This window comes from Uranotaenia lowii, chromosome 3 (assembly GCF_029784155.1).
Source record: "Uranotaenia lowii strain MFRU-FL chromosome 3, ASM2978415v1, whole genome shotgun sequence".
Classification (NCBI taxonomy): Eukaryota; Metazoa; Arthropoda; class Insecta; order Diptera; family Culicidae; genus Uranotaenia; species Uranotaenia lowii.
The window spans coordinates 165,598,631-165,614,011 of NC_073693.1; the positions used below are offsets into that span (position 1 = coordinate 165,598,631).

The following is a 15,381-nucleotide window of genomic DNA, read 5'->3' on the forward strand; positions in this document are numbered from 1 at the left end:
AAAAGTTATGTGAAAATAATAATTAAAAGGCTACGATTCCTGTGGATTGGACCCTACCCAACCCACTATGGGGCGGTTGAGTTATTTATTCCTTTCATGTTCGTTTGAGTGTGACTTTTGTAGAACATTCATTTTCCCTGTGGCGGCAGTAGGAAGTAGGTAAATGAGAATGTAATTCGTACCGGAAGTGATGATTATGGCTGGAAAGCCATCGGATTAGAGTGGCGTTTCTAATTCAGTTCATATGTCAAGTCGACGAGGTTGACTCCACTGCAAGATACCCACACAGAAAACAAAAGTTTTCATTATGAAAACACGCAAAATCACACTTCATTACGCTAACAAGAAAATACAACCTTTTCTTGTCCCTTGTCTGAGTTAGTCCTTATCGCTACTATTGTGTAAACTCAATTTTTTCTGAAATTCTTTGCTTTAACGTAATCTATTTTCTTTGACCTTCTTCAGAAAAAAAACTTCAAATTAAACCAATATCCCTAATTGGTCTCGCATTCGAAGTATTTGTCGTTTTTTGTTTTCTCCGGAATACATCTGTGAAACCAGTTTTGGTTTACCACACTGGTTGGTAAAATTTGATCCCTCTGGTTTTTCTCTGGACTGACGATAGTACCTTCCGTGGAAACTCCTACCTACTTACACTTGTCAATCTAAAACAGTGAGTGGGTACATTATTGCTTGCTAGACAAGAAATTTCCATTTTTCCTTTTTGCTGTCGTCAATTTCCGTGGAATCATCTTTCGTTTCGAGAGCATTAATTTAACGTCAATTTAAAGGCTGAAAAAAAATCTGGCCTTCGAAAATGGTTACTTCATTATTATTTCCTAGTATGTTAATTTATATTGTATGGCTTATACTTTTCGTTTTAAACCAGACAAATCCATTTTCACTCTCTTACAATAAACTTCTGGATAACGGTGAATCTTTTCAGGAATTCAGAAGATTTTTAAGGCTCTTAGGTTTACGGAATAAAACATTTCGAACATAAAGATTCCCTGAAACATTATATTTTTATTGAAACTGTAAGGTGTCTTCTAAATTTCTTCCTTAAATAATTAGGATGGAACTCACACTTTTGCTCGTCTGAATAAGATTGCTTGCGTCTTTTTGTAGACTATTGAAAAGATATTTTAAACATCGTCAGCTCCAATGTTTTTCCAACGAGGAAATGAATGTGCTTGAAATCGCAGTGGATGTTGAAAAGGATCGATACCCGTCCCAGTGTTAGGAGCATAATGTAACATTTTAAACAATTGTATCTTAATCAATAGAAAACAAGCAATGAAGAACTATCTTTCTCTCTACAGACAATAGAGAATTAAAGCCACAAGGATCAATTCTCTATCCACTGGTATTCATAGTTTACATAATTGATACATTCTTGATGTTTTCAATAGGAAGAAATTGTCTACTCGGATGATAACACACATCAGAAAACTATTTAATACTAAATCAAAATCTCGAACATGATTTTCAATCAGCAGCATATGTATTGTTTCATTTAAATCCCACGGAAATGAACTTTTTAAAAACCTACTTTATGCTGTTCAATATACGAGAAAATATCCAAATTTTAAATTTTTCTATTAAAAGATGTTGAAAAAAAAAGTTGTTTCATCAAAATATTCAGGCTTCATGGGTGAAAATATGAGATGGAACGTTGACACAAAATGTTCTCTAGTTTTTCAACCAATTTTAACCAAATTTATAGTATTAAAAAGCTTGTAACGTGACTCAAATATAATTGCTAGACAATATTCAGATACAATAATTTATTTTGATGTTTTTCAAATTCAAAGATAAAAAAAATATTGAAAAAAAGCTGTAGATCAGGTGTGAGGCACTTAAAAAAACTAAAACTAACTTGTTTCTAAGTGAGCTGCAGTAAGCTATATGTTGAGCATAAGGAAATTTTTTTCAGAATTTTTCTGAGACTTTTTGTTAGCCTACATTTTCTGCGACTTTACTAACAGCTTAATTCAACTATGCATATGTACAGACCCCGTTCGATTTTGGCAACATTCGATTTTGGCAACATCCGAGCAAAAACCGTTCGTTTTTGGCAACATCCAAAAAAGACGTTTTTTTTTGTAAGTTTTTTATTTTTTATTTTCATTTCAAATTAATCAAAATTAATGTAAAACGTAATATGAGCATGAAATTTTTGAATTCGGCTTTATTATAAGGGTTTTAAACAGTAAAAATATGAATTTTTCCATGTTTTACTGCTTAAAACTAATATAATTGAGCCGAATTGAAAATTTTTTTTGCTAATATAAGGTTTTACATCAATTTTGACTAATTTGAAATAAAAATTTCAAATAAAAAAGTGACAAAAAAAAACCGTTCGATTTTGGCAACATTCGATTTTGGCAACATAAAATTTTCGGGCGTGTTGCCAAAAACGAACGGGGTCTGTATAAGAAAAGCAATTTTATGGTTCGCTACGATATTTGATGATGATAAATATGATATATGATATGATATGATGATATAAATATGATAAATAAAAATGTGAAGTACTTGAGCCTTATGGTTTTCTTCGAACGTGTTCTATGAGTTTTCAGTTACAGCATGGTTTTTTGAAACAAAAATGTCACAAGTCAATTTGCACTGTTGTTTTTGGACCAAACTATTCGATACCTTTTTTGGTACAAATATGACCAGTCTAGTATACACTAGGTTGCTCCAAATTTGTACGAGAAATTTCAAATCTGTGAAATGTTATGCGCTGCAATTTCAAATTGATCGTAGGCTTAGGCCCAAATTGATCCTAGGTTTGTTCGTTAAGAATATGTAATTCAGTTTTTTCTCAAAAGCTTTGAACCCCCTCTGCCCATTTTTTTGAATACGGGTTTTCTTAAAGTTTGAATTATGAATTGTGACAAATATTTCATCTGAAGATGCATTTCGATTAGAGTTTAGATAAAAAAGCCATTAAGCTTAAAACTGGGCTATCCTTTTTAAGGATGATATTCATCATTGTTAATGAGGCGTCAAAAAGTTCGAACGCCCTGATCGGGTCACTAAATTTAAAATGCATGCCAATTCTTCAAATATTAACCTATTTCAATAATTTATATTTTTTAAATAAATGGTTGTGTATAATATTCACATCATGGATCAAAGAATAGTCCAGGAGAAATTGTAAGGGAAAGTTGGATTACTTACTTACGAAACATCTAAAGAATTCACAGAAAACTGCTGCAAAAGTTATAGAAACAACTTTAAAATTTTTATTTCACATATGGATTATGTTTGTCCAGACTACAAGTAAGCACTTCTTGATATCAATGAGCAAAAGGGAGCCGGTCCGGACGGCTTACCGCCACTATTCATCAAAAGATGCTGTGAATCCCTAGCACTTCCAGTGAGCATGCTGTTTAACAAGTCATTGGAAACTTCTACTGTACCCATATTTTGTTGAAAACTATCGAGGCATATCAATCCTGAACTGCTTAGCAAAGGCATGAGTTCAGTTTCATCACATATCATCGCAGAATGCCAACATGGTTTCCGTAAAAAGAGATGAACACTAACTAACTTGATGGTGTATGTTCCTTTCATTAGTAGATCTCTATCCAATAAGAATCAAGTCGACGCAATTTATGTGGATTTCGCCAAAGCGTTCGATCGGCTCCCGCACAAACTACTTATCGATAAGCTTGACACTATCAGATTCCCCAAATGGCTGATCATGTGGCTAGAGTCATACCTTCAAGACAGCACCGCATTCGTCAGACAGGGTCACATAAATTCCACAACTTTCGCCGTTCCTTCTGGAGTTCCCCAAGAAAGCCACTTGGGCCCATTGCTATTTAATCTCTACATGAACGACCTTTGAATACTGATCGATTCGGAAATAATATTCTACGCCGACGATTAAAGTTGTATCGCACCATCATAGATTATGAAGACTGTGTTTCACTTCAACAAGACTTCGATAAACTTATGATTTGGTGTGGAGTGAATGCAATAGAGAAGAATCTAGGAAAATGTAAAATCTTGACTTTCTCCAGGAGCAGAACAGAGATAACATATAGTTACCTAGCGGGTGATTTTGTGCTTGAGAAGGTTGAATCTATGAGGGATCATGGCGTTATTCTAGACAAATCGCTCACGTTTAAGGATCACCTAGCTTTGACCGTGGCTAAAGCTAAAACAGCGCTAGGATCTATCGTAGCCACACAAGAGGATTCAGTGATACCACCACTCTTAAAGTACTTTACTGTTCACTGGTCCGCCGTTCTGTTTTGGAGTATAATATCCAAATTTGGGCATCTTCATCCATAGGCGGTATGAAGCTGCTAAAATCTGTCCAGAAACGTTTCGTGCGATATGCACTGCCGAACTTACCCTGGAACGACACCACAACGGCTCCCCCCTTACGACGATCGAAGCGGAACCCTGAAAATCGAACCAATCGGATCTCGTGTATTACTCCTTCGGCGTGTATTCATCTTTGATATTTTATCTGGAAACATCGACAGTACCAACCTGATCGAAATGATACCATTCCATGTCCTTTCCCGCGCTTTGCGCAATTACGAACCATTAAGGATGATGAATTACGGACGAAAAGAATTTTATAACCCCTTTGATATTTCTTGTATGCTTTTTTACCAAGTGTATTCGTGTTTCGACTTTAATATAAGTAAGGATAGTTTTAAGTGTAGATTAAAAGAAAATCAGTCTGTGTGATATTGAGTTATCGTAGACCGTGAACAATAAATAAATAAATAAATAAAATTCTAAATGAAAAAAGTTGTAAATAGTTTATGTCAGTTTTTGTAATTTTTTTGTTACTGTTGGTTTAAATTTTGTTTTATACGACGTAATAAAAGCTCACTCGAATTATGTATCTTCAGGGAAAATTAATCTTTTAAAATCCCATTTTTTCGCTGCAAAAATCCAAGAAGCTTATTTTTTGCGGATTCTTTTTCTAGAATTTGAATAACGTAAAACTGAAGTGTTGTAGCTGAATATTGTCTATTTAAGTCATATTTGAGTCACATTACGAGGTTCCTAAGACTATGAATTTTGTAAAAATCGGTAGAGAGTGATGGAGCGAATTTAAGCGATAAGTGTCAAATTGACATTCGAGGTCTGATAAGGGAGTTTTATTTTATCTGGGCTTTCAGGGTGCGTCCATAAAAAAGTAATGATGAAAAGTTTTAGATTTTATTAGTTCATTGAGGGTTTCAGTAGCCTTTTTTTAAGTTATTAAGTGTATTCGTTTTTACTCATGCGGACCTCGAATCAGATCACCTTCCAGTAACTTTTTCTCTATCAAAAATCCCATTGAAAACCCAACAACATTTAACTTTCAAAACGCTGACTGGAAGCGATATAGGAATTTTATTGAACGTAATTTAGATGTAAACGTTCCACTGAATTCAATAGAAGATATTGATTTTGCTGTAGAAAATTTGACAACTTCAATAGTGAATGCTAAAGCCGCTTCAATACCCAAAGTTAAACAGAAATGGAATCAACCTTTGATCGATGATGATCTTCAGTTTTTGATATGACTGAAAAACTTTCGTCGTCGCCTATATCAACGTACTAGGGATCCTTATTCGAAATTTATTTATTGCGACCTTCAAAATGAGATCAAACGTCGTTTCAATTTCATTCGTAATGAAAATTTTGCTAAAGCAGTAGAGGACATAAAACCCAACTAAAAGCCATTTTGTTAATTAACTAAAATTCTGAAAAAGCCCCAGAAGCCAATTCCTACTTTGAAAGATGGAGATCAACTTCTTTTAACTAACGCAGAAAAAGCTCAAAAATTAATCTAACAGATCGAGTCTGCTCATGATTTGAATTTAAACTTTGTTAGTCCAATTGATGCTCAAATTTCCCTTGAATTTGATGATATTCTTTCTTAGTAAAATGTATTTGAAAGTTCTTGTGAGACAAATATTGATGAACTTGAATTCATTTTCAAAAAAATTAATAATACGAAAGCTCCGGGGAAGATGAGATTTTTTATATTCTTATTAAAAAGTTGCCTGAAGGCACTTTAATTTTTTTAGTTCAAATCTTCAATAAATGTTTTCACTTGGCATATTTTCCCAATAAATGGAAAAAAGCGAAAGTGACTCCAATTTTGAGACCTGGAAAAAGTGCTTCAGAGAGTTCAAGTTATCGACCAATTAGTTTGCTTTCTTCTTTAGGTAAACTATTTGAGAGAGTTATTTTGAATAGAATGATGATTCACATTAATCAGAATTCTATATTCCCTGATGAACAATTTGGTTTTTGTCAAGGACATTCTACTACACATCAACTTTTGAGTGTAACTAATATGATTAACGCTGTCCAATCTGAAGGTTATTCAACTGGTGTTGCTCATCTAGATATTGAAAAAGTATTTGACAGTGTTTGGCACAAAGGTTTAGTAGCTAAATTAGCTAAATAAGCTATCAAAATTCATGCTCTGAAAGGACACCCATTAGAGCTGGTGTTCCTCAGGGCAGTATACTTGGGCCAATTTTATACAATATTTTTACTTCTGATCTTCCTGATGTACCAGAAGGAAAAGGTAGAAGATTATTTGCTGGAGACACTTTGCTTTCTGCCAAAGGTAGGAATTTATCTAAGAGTGGTACGCAGTAGATTGCAAAAAAATTAAATTCCTTTTTTAATTACTTGAAAATGAGGACAATTTCTCCAAACGCTTCAAAAACTCAACTTATTTTATTTCTCCATAAGCCAAGAGCGGATTTTCTAAAACCTAATGTAAATCATTCCATAACTTTTAATGGGGTTTCATAAGAATGGTCTGATTACGTGAAGTACTTAGGACTCACACTTGATCGGAATCTTACTTTTAAAAATCACATTGAAGATAGTCAATCTAAATGTAATAAATACACTAAATCTCTTTATTCTCTCATCAACAGGAAATCCCAACTGTGTCTGCGAAATAAGTTATTTATCTACAAACAGGTGTTCCGACCAGCGATAATGTATGCAGTTCCGATTTGGTCTAGCTGCTGCGCGACGAGGAAGAAAGCCATCCAGAGGATTCAGAACAAGGTTCTGAAAATGATTTTGCGGCTTCCACCTTGGCACAGCACCCAAGATCTTCATCGGATTGCGGGCATTGAATCTATCGAAGAGATGACCAACAACATCATCTCCAACTTCAGAGGCAAATCGATGCAGTCTTCCATCGCAGAGATTCGTTCTCTCTACAATTAGTTTAATTTTAGGATAGTTTTAGTTTTTAGTTGTAAGTTTAAAATATTTTTGACATTACAGGATGTTCTCCTACAAAAAAAAAGTCTTGATTGTGCTCAGCAAATTTAAGTCGAAAAAATAAACTTTAGTGATTAGTAAACTATAGGGCTCTGGGCAGTTCATTATTGAACTGAACACCTAATTTAATGTAATAATGTTATATAAATGTAATGATGAATTGGTACGAATAAAGACATATTTGAAAAAAAAAGCTCACCAGTAAAATATACGCAATAGGGTGATAAAATCATTGACATAATATTGGGACCGCTAGCGAGGAGAATTTTGAAAAATTTCGTAATGGACAGCAAACTCTGGCAGGTTTTCAACCAAAAACTGTTCGTTGAGTATTTAGTCTCGTCTGTTCTTAAAGGAGATGAAAAAAAGATAAAAAAAATTGGATCTCTAGCATTTGAGGTGGCTGATGATCTGTGGAAGCTCATAACGATTGACACGATGAAGCATAGCAAAGGGTGACTACACACATATTGCATTTGATGATACACATGGTACAACAAATAATGAAAACCAGCAGAAGATGCCAAAATGAGAATCTGGATTCAATTCTCATTTCAAATGTTGATTTTGAAGACTAGTGTGGTACCATATGGCACACCGCGACAAGTCAATGTAATCATGGTAGAGAAAATCTGAAACAGTAAAATAACTTTTTAGGTGCAGAGAACTCATACGACCCATAAAGCTGTTTCTGATAGGAATGGAAAGGGTGCAATTGAGGGAATCCTACATGGCAAATAGGATTGATGAATGATATAATGAATGAAACATGAAACAATCTCAACAAAGTTCCTCGTCAAGAGTGTTGAATCTTCTAACATTTTCCAATCGAAGCAATCCAATTTGCCCCTAGTTCGGGGGACAAAATATTCATAAGGCAATTTGTATAAGCTTGTTGTCAAATTGGTTTCGCTGTTTGAGTTTTTTCACAACAACTCCACAGGATAAGGTCACTTATCTATCACTTGCACTAAGACAACATAATCTTTCTATCCCAAATCCCAATTGACCACTTTTTGTAACAGAAGGATCCGGCACTCCGAGCGTAAATTTACAGTTAAACTTACCATTGAACTCATGGGATTCCACAATACCAAATTCATATGTGCATCAATAACTTGTTTTTTTTTTAAAACAATCACTTCAGGCCCATTGGATGAAAAATGAAATCCAAGTACCGACACGAACAACAACGCCCCAATCAAGCAAGGTTCTATCGACTCCAGGAGGCAAATCAACGTCTCCGAAAGACCATGTCCTTAAACTTGGAGCACTTATTTCGGTGGCCATCATTGCTGTTAACATCCGGCCACACATTGATACCACTAAATTTCAATTTATTTAGATTGACTGAATTAAAAAATGAAAATTATTGGACTTATTAGAAAAGCGAAAAAAACGCGTGCGGTGTCACTTAGGCATCGCCTACTCAGTTTCCCACATTGGAGCCAAAGGGGTTTTTTTTAATTCTTTATTTGAAACGGCTCATACGATTATGTTTTAAGGAGAGCCAAAGGGGTTAAAGTGCATAAAAGCCAAGTCCGAAAAAACACGTTTTGAAATTGTTGGTCATTTACGATTCTATTTTCGTTATGAACGTAAAAGAATATAAATTTAATTCTAGAAATCTAAAAAACACGAGATACAGTTTGAAATATGTATGTATGAAGGATCATTCGGAATTTTCAACTTATAATCGATAATTTTTGCAGTCAAATAAACTCCTTTGGCTCTGAAGGTCTCAAATATTTAAAAAAATTCAGCATATTTAAAAAAAAATCAGCATATTTCGAGATCAACAATGTTTACCTTAAATTTTATTTTTAGTGTACAATGATTAAAAAAAAGAACCTACTAATTCACTTATTTATTTTTCTCAATTTTCAGATAATAATAACGGTCGTCATATCAGGTAAGAAAACATTTTCAGTCAGTTGAAAGAAGAAGCAATTGAATGTCAGTAAAAGCCATTGAATAAAAAACAAAACAATTCATTCACTGAACTCAGCTGGTATTCTCACGGAACCGTTCAATGTAATGACTTTGTAGCAAGTGATGTCAATGTCAGAAATGTCATTGAAATCCTCCTTGAAATAATTGTTTTTTGAATGTTTCTGTGGCAAAAAACCGCCACCACTCTTTCGAAACCATTTTTTGATCCAAAACCCAAGCGCGGTTTCTCACCGGAATTGCGAGGAAAAATGAACGACCGAACGAACGAATGAATGAATGCAAATTTATGCAAATGCAAGCAAAAGTCCTCGAGCGTCGTGTCGCGCGAGACTTCTAATTAAACAGTAATTTTTAGCAGCCACAATCCGGCCGGCTACCGTGTCCTGGCCTGGTTTGGGGTTTTGGAGGGAGCCCTGATGATGTTCGTAACCATCATCGACCACTTCAAGCTAACCCTAGCCTGGTGCCACTGCCTGGGGGAAAAAAATTGGCAAAGCCACAACCGCAATCAATTTTTGTTTCCAGTATTTCGATCGCTTTGCCGAGGATTAGTGATAATCAAATTTAAGCTAATCAGATTTAAATGATAAAACCTTTCTACGAGGAGATGCCTTATCAATTAGATGGCTCCTTAATATTTTAGATTTTTTGGGTGAAAGTGCTTTCAACCTTGAAATTTCTCCAATTGTATTGAATTTAGATGAGGTCTTATTAGAGCATTCAAAATTACATTTTTAATAAGCAGTAATAAAGACAAAATAGAAAAATTATCATCACATTTCGGATTTCAGATTCAGATTCCAGAATAAGATTTCAGATTCAGATTTGGGATTCAGATTTCAGATTCAGATTTCAGATTTCAGATTTCAGATTTTAGATTTCAGATTTCAGATTTCAGATTTCAGATTTCAGATTTCAGATTTCAGATTTCAGATTTCAGATTTCAGATTTCAGATTTCAGATTTCAGATTTCAGATTTCAGATTTCAGATTTCAGATTTCAGATTTCAGATTTCAGATTTCAGATTTCAGATTTCAGATTTCAGATTTCAGATTTCAGATTCGGATTTCAGATTCAGATTTCAGATTCAGATTTCAGATTCAGATTTCAGATTCAGATTTCAGATTCAGATTTCAGATTCAGATTTCAGATTCAGATTTCAGATTCAGATTTCAGATTCAGATTTCAGATTCAGATTTCAGATTCAGATTTCAGATTCAGATTTCAGATTCAGATTTCAGATTCAGATTTCTGATTCAGATTTCAGATTTCAGATTTCAGATTCAGATTTCAGATTCAGATTTCAGATTCAGATTTCAGATTCAGATTTCAGATTTCAGATTCAGATTTCAGATTCAGATTTCAGATTCAGATTTCTGATTCAGATTTCAGATTTCAGATTTCAGATTCAGATTTCAGATTCAGATTTCAGATTCAGATTTCAGATTCAGATTTCAGATTTCAGATTCAGATTTCAGATTCAGATTTCATATTCAGATTTCAGATTCAGATTTCAGATTCAGATTTCAGATTCAGATTTCAGATTCAGATTTCAGATTTCAGATTCAGATTTCAGATTCAGATTTCAGATTCAGATTCAGATTTCAGATTCAGATTTCAGATTCAGATTTCAGATTCAGATTTCAGATTTCAGATTCAGATTTCAGATTCAGATTTCAGATTCAGATTTCAGATTCAGATTTCAGATTCAGATTTCAGATTCAGATTTCAGATTCAGATTTCAGATTCAGATTTCAGATTCAGATTTCAGATTCAGATTTCAGATTCAGATTTCAGATTCAGATTTCAGATTCAGATTTCAGATTCAGATTTCAGATTCAGATTTCAGATTCAGATTTCAGATTCAGATTTCAGATTCAGATTTCAGATTCAGATTTCAGATTCAGATTTCAGATTCAGATTTCAGATTCAGATTTCAGATTCAGATTTCAGATTCAGATTTCAGATTCAGATTTCAGATTCAGATTTCAGATTCAGATTTCAGATTCAGATTTCAGATTCAGATTTCAGATTCAGATTTCAGATTCAGATTTCAGATTCAGATTTCAGATTCAGATTTCAGATTCAGATTTCAGATTCAGATTTCAGATTCAGATTTCAGATTCAGATTTCAGATTCAGATTTCAGATTCAGATTTCAGATTCAGATTTCAGATTCAGATTTCAGATTCAGATTTCAGATTCAGATTTCAGATTCAGATTTCAGATTCAGATTTCAGATTCAGATTTCAGATTCAGATTTCAGATTCAGATTTCAGATTCAGATTTCATATTCAGATTTCAGATTCAGATTTCAGATTCAGATTTCAGATTCAGATTTCAGATTCAGATTTCAGATTCAGATTTCAGATTCAGATTTCAGATTCAGATTTCAGATTCAGATTTCAGATTCAGATTTCAGATTCAGATTTCAGATTCAGATTTCAGATTCAGATTTCAGATTCAGATTTCAGATTCAGATTTCAGATTCAGATTTCAGATTCAGATTTCAGATTCAGATTTCAGATTCAGATTTCAGATTCAGATTTCAGATTCAGATTTCAGATTCAGATTTCAGATTCAGATTTCAGATTCAGATTTCAGATTCAGATTTCAGATTCAGATTTCAGATTCAGATTTCAGATTCAGATTTCAGATTCAGATTTCAGATTCAGATTTCAGATTCAGATTTCAGATTCAGATTTCAGATTCAGATTTCAGATTCAGATTTCGGATTCAGATTTCAGATTCAGATTTCAGATTCAGATTTCAGATTGAGATTTCAGATTGAGATTTCAGATTCATATTTCACATTTCAAATTTTAATTCAAATTTCAAATGCAAATTTCTTAAATTCTGATTCAAATCTTTTTGACGATAACAGTTTCAATAAATTTCGGCTCTGATTTGATTTTTAAGAATTCATTTTGGTCCAGAAAATTGAACGCTGATTTGAAATTCTCATCCTCATCTCGATTCTCGTTCCACTGAAAGCAAAGATTGAAATTTAAAATTTTCGAAAAAAAAACAAAGTTTATTTCGAAGAATAACAGACATCTATTATATAAAATTCTCTTGTAACGGTGTTTGTAGTACTACTCCTCCGAAATGGCCCAAACGATTCAAATGAAATTATTTTTAGAATATTCTGTAGCCATGCGAATCGGTTTATACCGAATAAAAATAACAGAAAGTCGCATAAATTGTCCGCAATAAGTTAATTTGTAGTTTTTCGAAACAAATTAAAGTCATGACATCCATTTTCTCGAGATTTTTTTTTTCCTTTACGTGGTTTGTTTTTCGTCTCCATGGTCGAGGCGTCGCGAACACATGTCGCGAGAGCATAGTAACCATGGCATAGCATACTGATCAGTGAGAATATTTTGGCGCGTATTTCTCAACAAAGCATATTTTCAATGCAAGTGGTGGCGATATGAAGCCTTGAAGTAATTTGTTTTATTCTTGATTCCTAGCTCATTTCTACAGCACATGGTTATGAATGACGCCAATATGTGACTCAGGTTGACATTTTGCTGATCGAATAAAACATATAATATTTGTTTTGTCAAAATCTGAAATTGTAAAGTCAGGCATTCATTTTTAGAGATTTTCTTTTCTTCGAGGGGTTTGTTTTTCGTCTCCATGGGCGAGGCGTCGCTAGCAAACGTCGTTGCAAGATAATAGTAACCAAAGCATACTGTTCATTGATCGCTGGAAAAAATAAAAAATTAGGTGCCTATTACTCAACCAAGTACCTATATTTCTTATGCACGTGGGGGCGATATGCAACCTAGATGTGTTTTTTTTTATTATTGCTTATTTGTACACAGCACTAGTGAACCTGTATATAAGAGAAGTGACATCTGAAACACAAAATTCCAATCGAGCAAAAGAACTGTCAAAATCGATTCCAATCGATCCGAGCATTTTTTCGCAGAGTTTTTACCTTTCTTATTGAAAACTCAACTAAGGAAGGTATTGTGATTGTTGTTATAGTTCAAACAGATAAATTTTTTAGCTGGTCATATGAATTTATGATTATGTGCAATTTTTTTCAATGCTTTGGTGAATCGTGTTTCTAGTTAGAAAACTAACTGATTATTAACGAAATTCAAGTCATTCATACCGTTTATCGCGATCATTCGGGCATCGAGTTCAATGTTGTTTTGTTGGATTGAAGGAGCGTTCACTTTAGAGCTTGAACATTGAGCCAGAAAACAGTGCTGGGGATTTTTTGTCCAAGATTTCGACGATGTTGCCACATATTTTATTTTAAGAGGGATCAGATGTCGCTTCTCTTATATGAAGGTTCACTACACAGCACATGGTAAAAAATGACGCCTAAATGTGACACGGATTGATATTTTATCGATCGAGTCAAAACCATATGAACAATTTCAAATATTAAAACCATTTTTAATTTGTGTTAATTTAAGTAGTAAATTGTTGTTCAGAAATATGAATTTGGAAAAGATAAATATGAAATAATGTTATGACACTTTGCAGACGTTTGAAAATAAGAAATTGGGAAGCTTTACATTCAATTTCGTATAATCCAATACGCCCAGAACGCTAAACCCATTAACTGAACAAGAGTCTATTCTATTCTATTTTGTTTATTTATAGATTTTAACCAACTTGGTCAATCGTCCTCTCATTAAGAGTCTGTTTTTGAAATAGATTAGATAGGATTGAACTATTTGATTTTTTGCAAACGTTAATTGAAGTTATCAATAAAATAATCTACTTTTTAATAACAAAAGTGAGGATATGCATTTCCGGAAGAATTTTCAATTGAGAAAGTAGACTAGAGCAAGTGCAAACTATCAATTTTTACAAAAAAAGTACTCATTATTTCTTCATCTAAAAATTGTTGGGCCCAAAAAAAAAAATTTGTTAAATAAACTTAATTCTATTTTTAAAATCATTCACCAAAAAACTGTTTACATGTTTACTGTTTGTTTGCACACACAATTCAAGTACAAACTTAACATGAAAAGTGTGTTTTTGTTTTACATATTTTGGCTATATAGAAGAGATTTTTGATTCACTTTTTTGTTGAATAGTTTTTTGTGATTGATATTGCAAAGGCAGCAGATTTTTATGATGAACTTTTAATATGACCTGAAAGTGTTAAAAATAATATTAATTCCTGTAATTTCTCAGGTGGAATAAGTGAAAACGCGCCATTTAGCCATGAAACATCTGCAATTTAAGAATTTTATCTCCAAAATGGCCAGAAAGGATATCCCGAGTGTTGAATCTGGAGCGGATATTCAAAATTATTGTAAATGTCTTTGTTAATCGAGGTCTTTTGGTTGAACAGCATTCAGTGAAATCGAAGTACCAAGCATTAATTTATTCCGGAGAAAAACTTAGGATATAGCAATGAAAGTTGATAAAACAGACAAACAAGAACAAGTATTAAATTCATTTTAAAGTCTTTCACTGACGCATCTGAAAAAGACCTATGTGTTTTCACTTGCCCCAATAAATGGGACAAATGTATACTTCGATATGTCCTTTTGTCAACATAACTACTATTTTTTTTTTAAATATTACTTTATTCAGAGAATATGAAAGTTGAACTGTGGTGATATTCGTTAGGATTTGACCGGTGTTTCATTTTTGAAAATTAAGATTTACAGTAAAAAATTAAGGTTTTGTTTATATGATAATTTTCAGGAAACAAAATGAGCTCATGAAACCATCGAAGCCTGAACAGATTATTTCTTTTCGATCTATTAAATTTAAAAAAAAAATCTACTTTTCAATTAAATGTCATTAAATCTTAAAAATATAACGTAATCCTAAATGAAATCGCAGATCACCAGCAACAATCTTCAGGAAATTTTGAAATCAGAACTGCTTCAATTAAAATCTTTTAAATAATGGGTGAATATATATAAACATATGTTTTCCTCTTTTCAAAACCAATCGTTTCTTTGATTCATCGGGTTAAAGTTCAAAGGAATTAATTTGCAATTTTTGCTCGAATAAATAAAAAGGAATTTGCAATACACAATATCGCCAGAGTGAATGCCACGACAAGTGCTGTTTGGGAACAATTTAAGTTGAAATGTGTAAAGTCTTTAACTTAATAATCAGGCGAATCATTTTGGAAATGATTTTGGTGAAAATATGAATT

At 33.2% G+C, this 15,381-nt stretch overlaps 1 protein-coding gene across 5 annotated transcripts in view; it reads left to right on the top strand.

Annotated features, from left to right (window-relative positions):
• The window catches only part of LOC129758243 (protein qui-1), a 457,546-nt gene that overhangs the window by 62,294 nt on the left and 379,871 nt on the right, over window positions 1–15,381 (top strand). For all 5 annotated transcript variants that reach the window (XR_008739925.1, XM_055755711.1, XM_055755712.1 and 2 more), the window contains one exon: window positions 9,169–9,193. The gene's annotated coding sequence lies outside the window, so the exon portion shown is untranslated. The remainder of the gene's footprint in view (window positions 1–9,168; window positions 9,194–15,381) is intronic.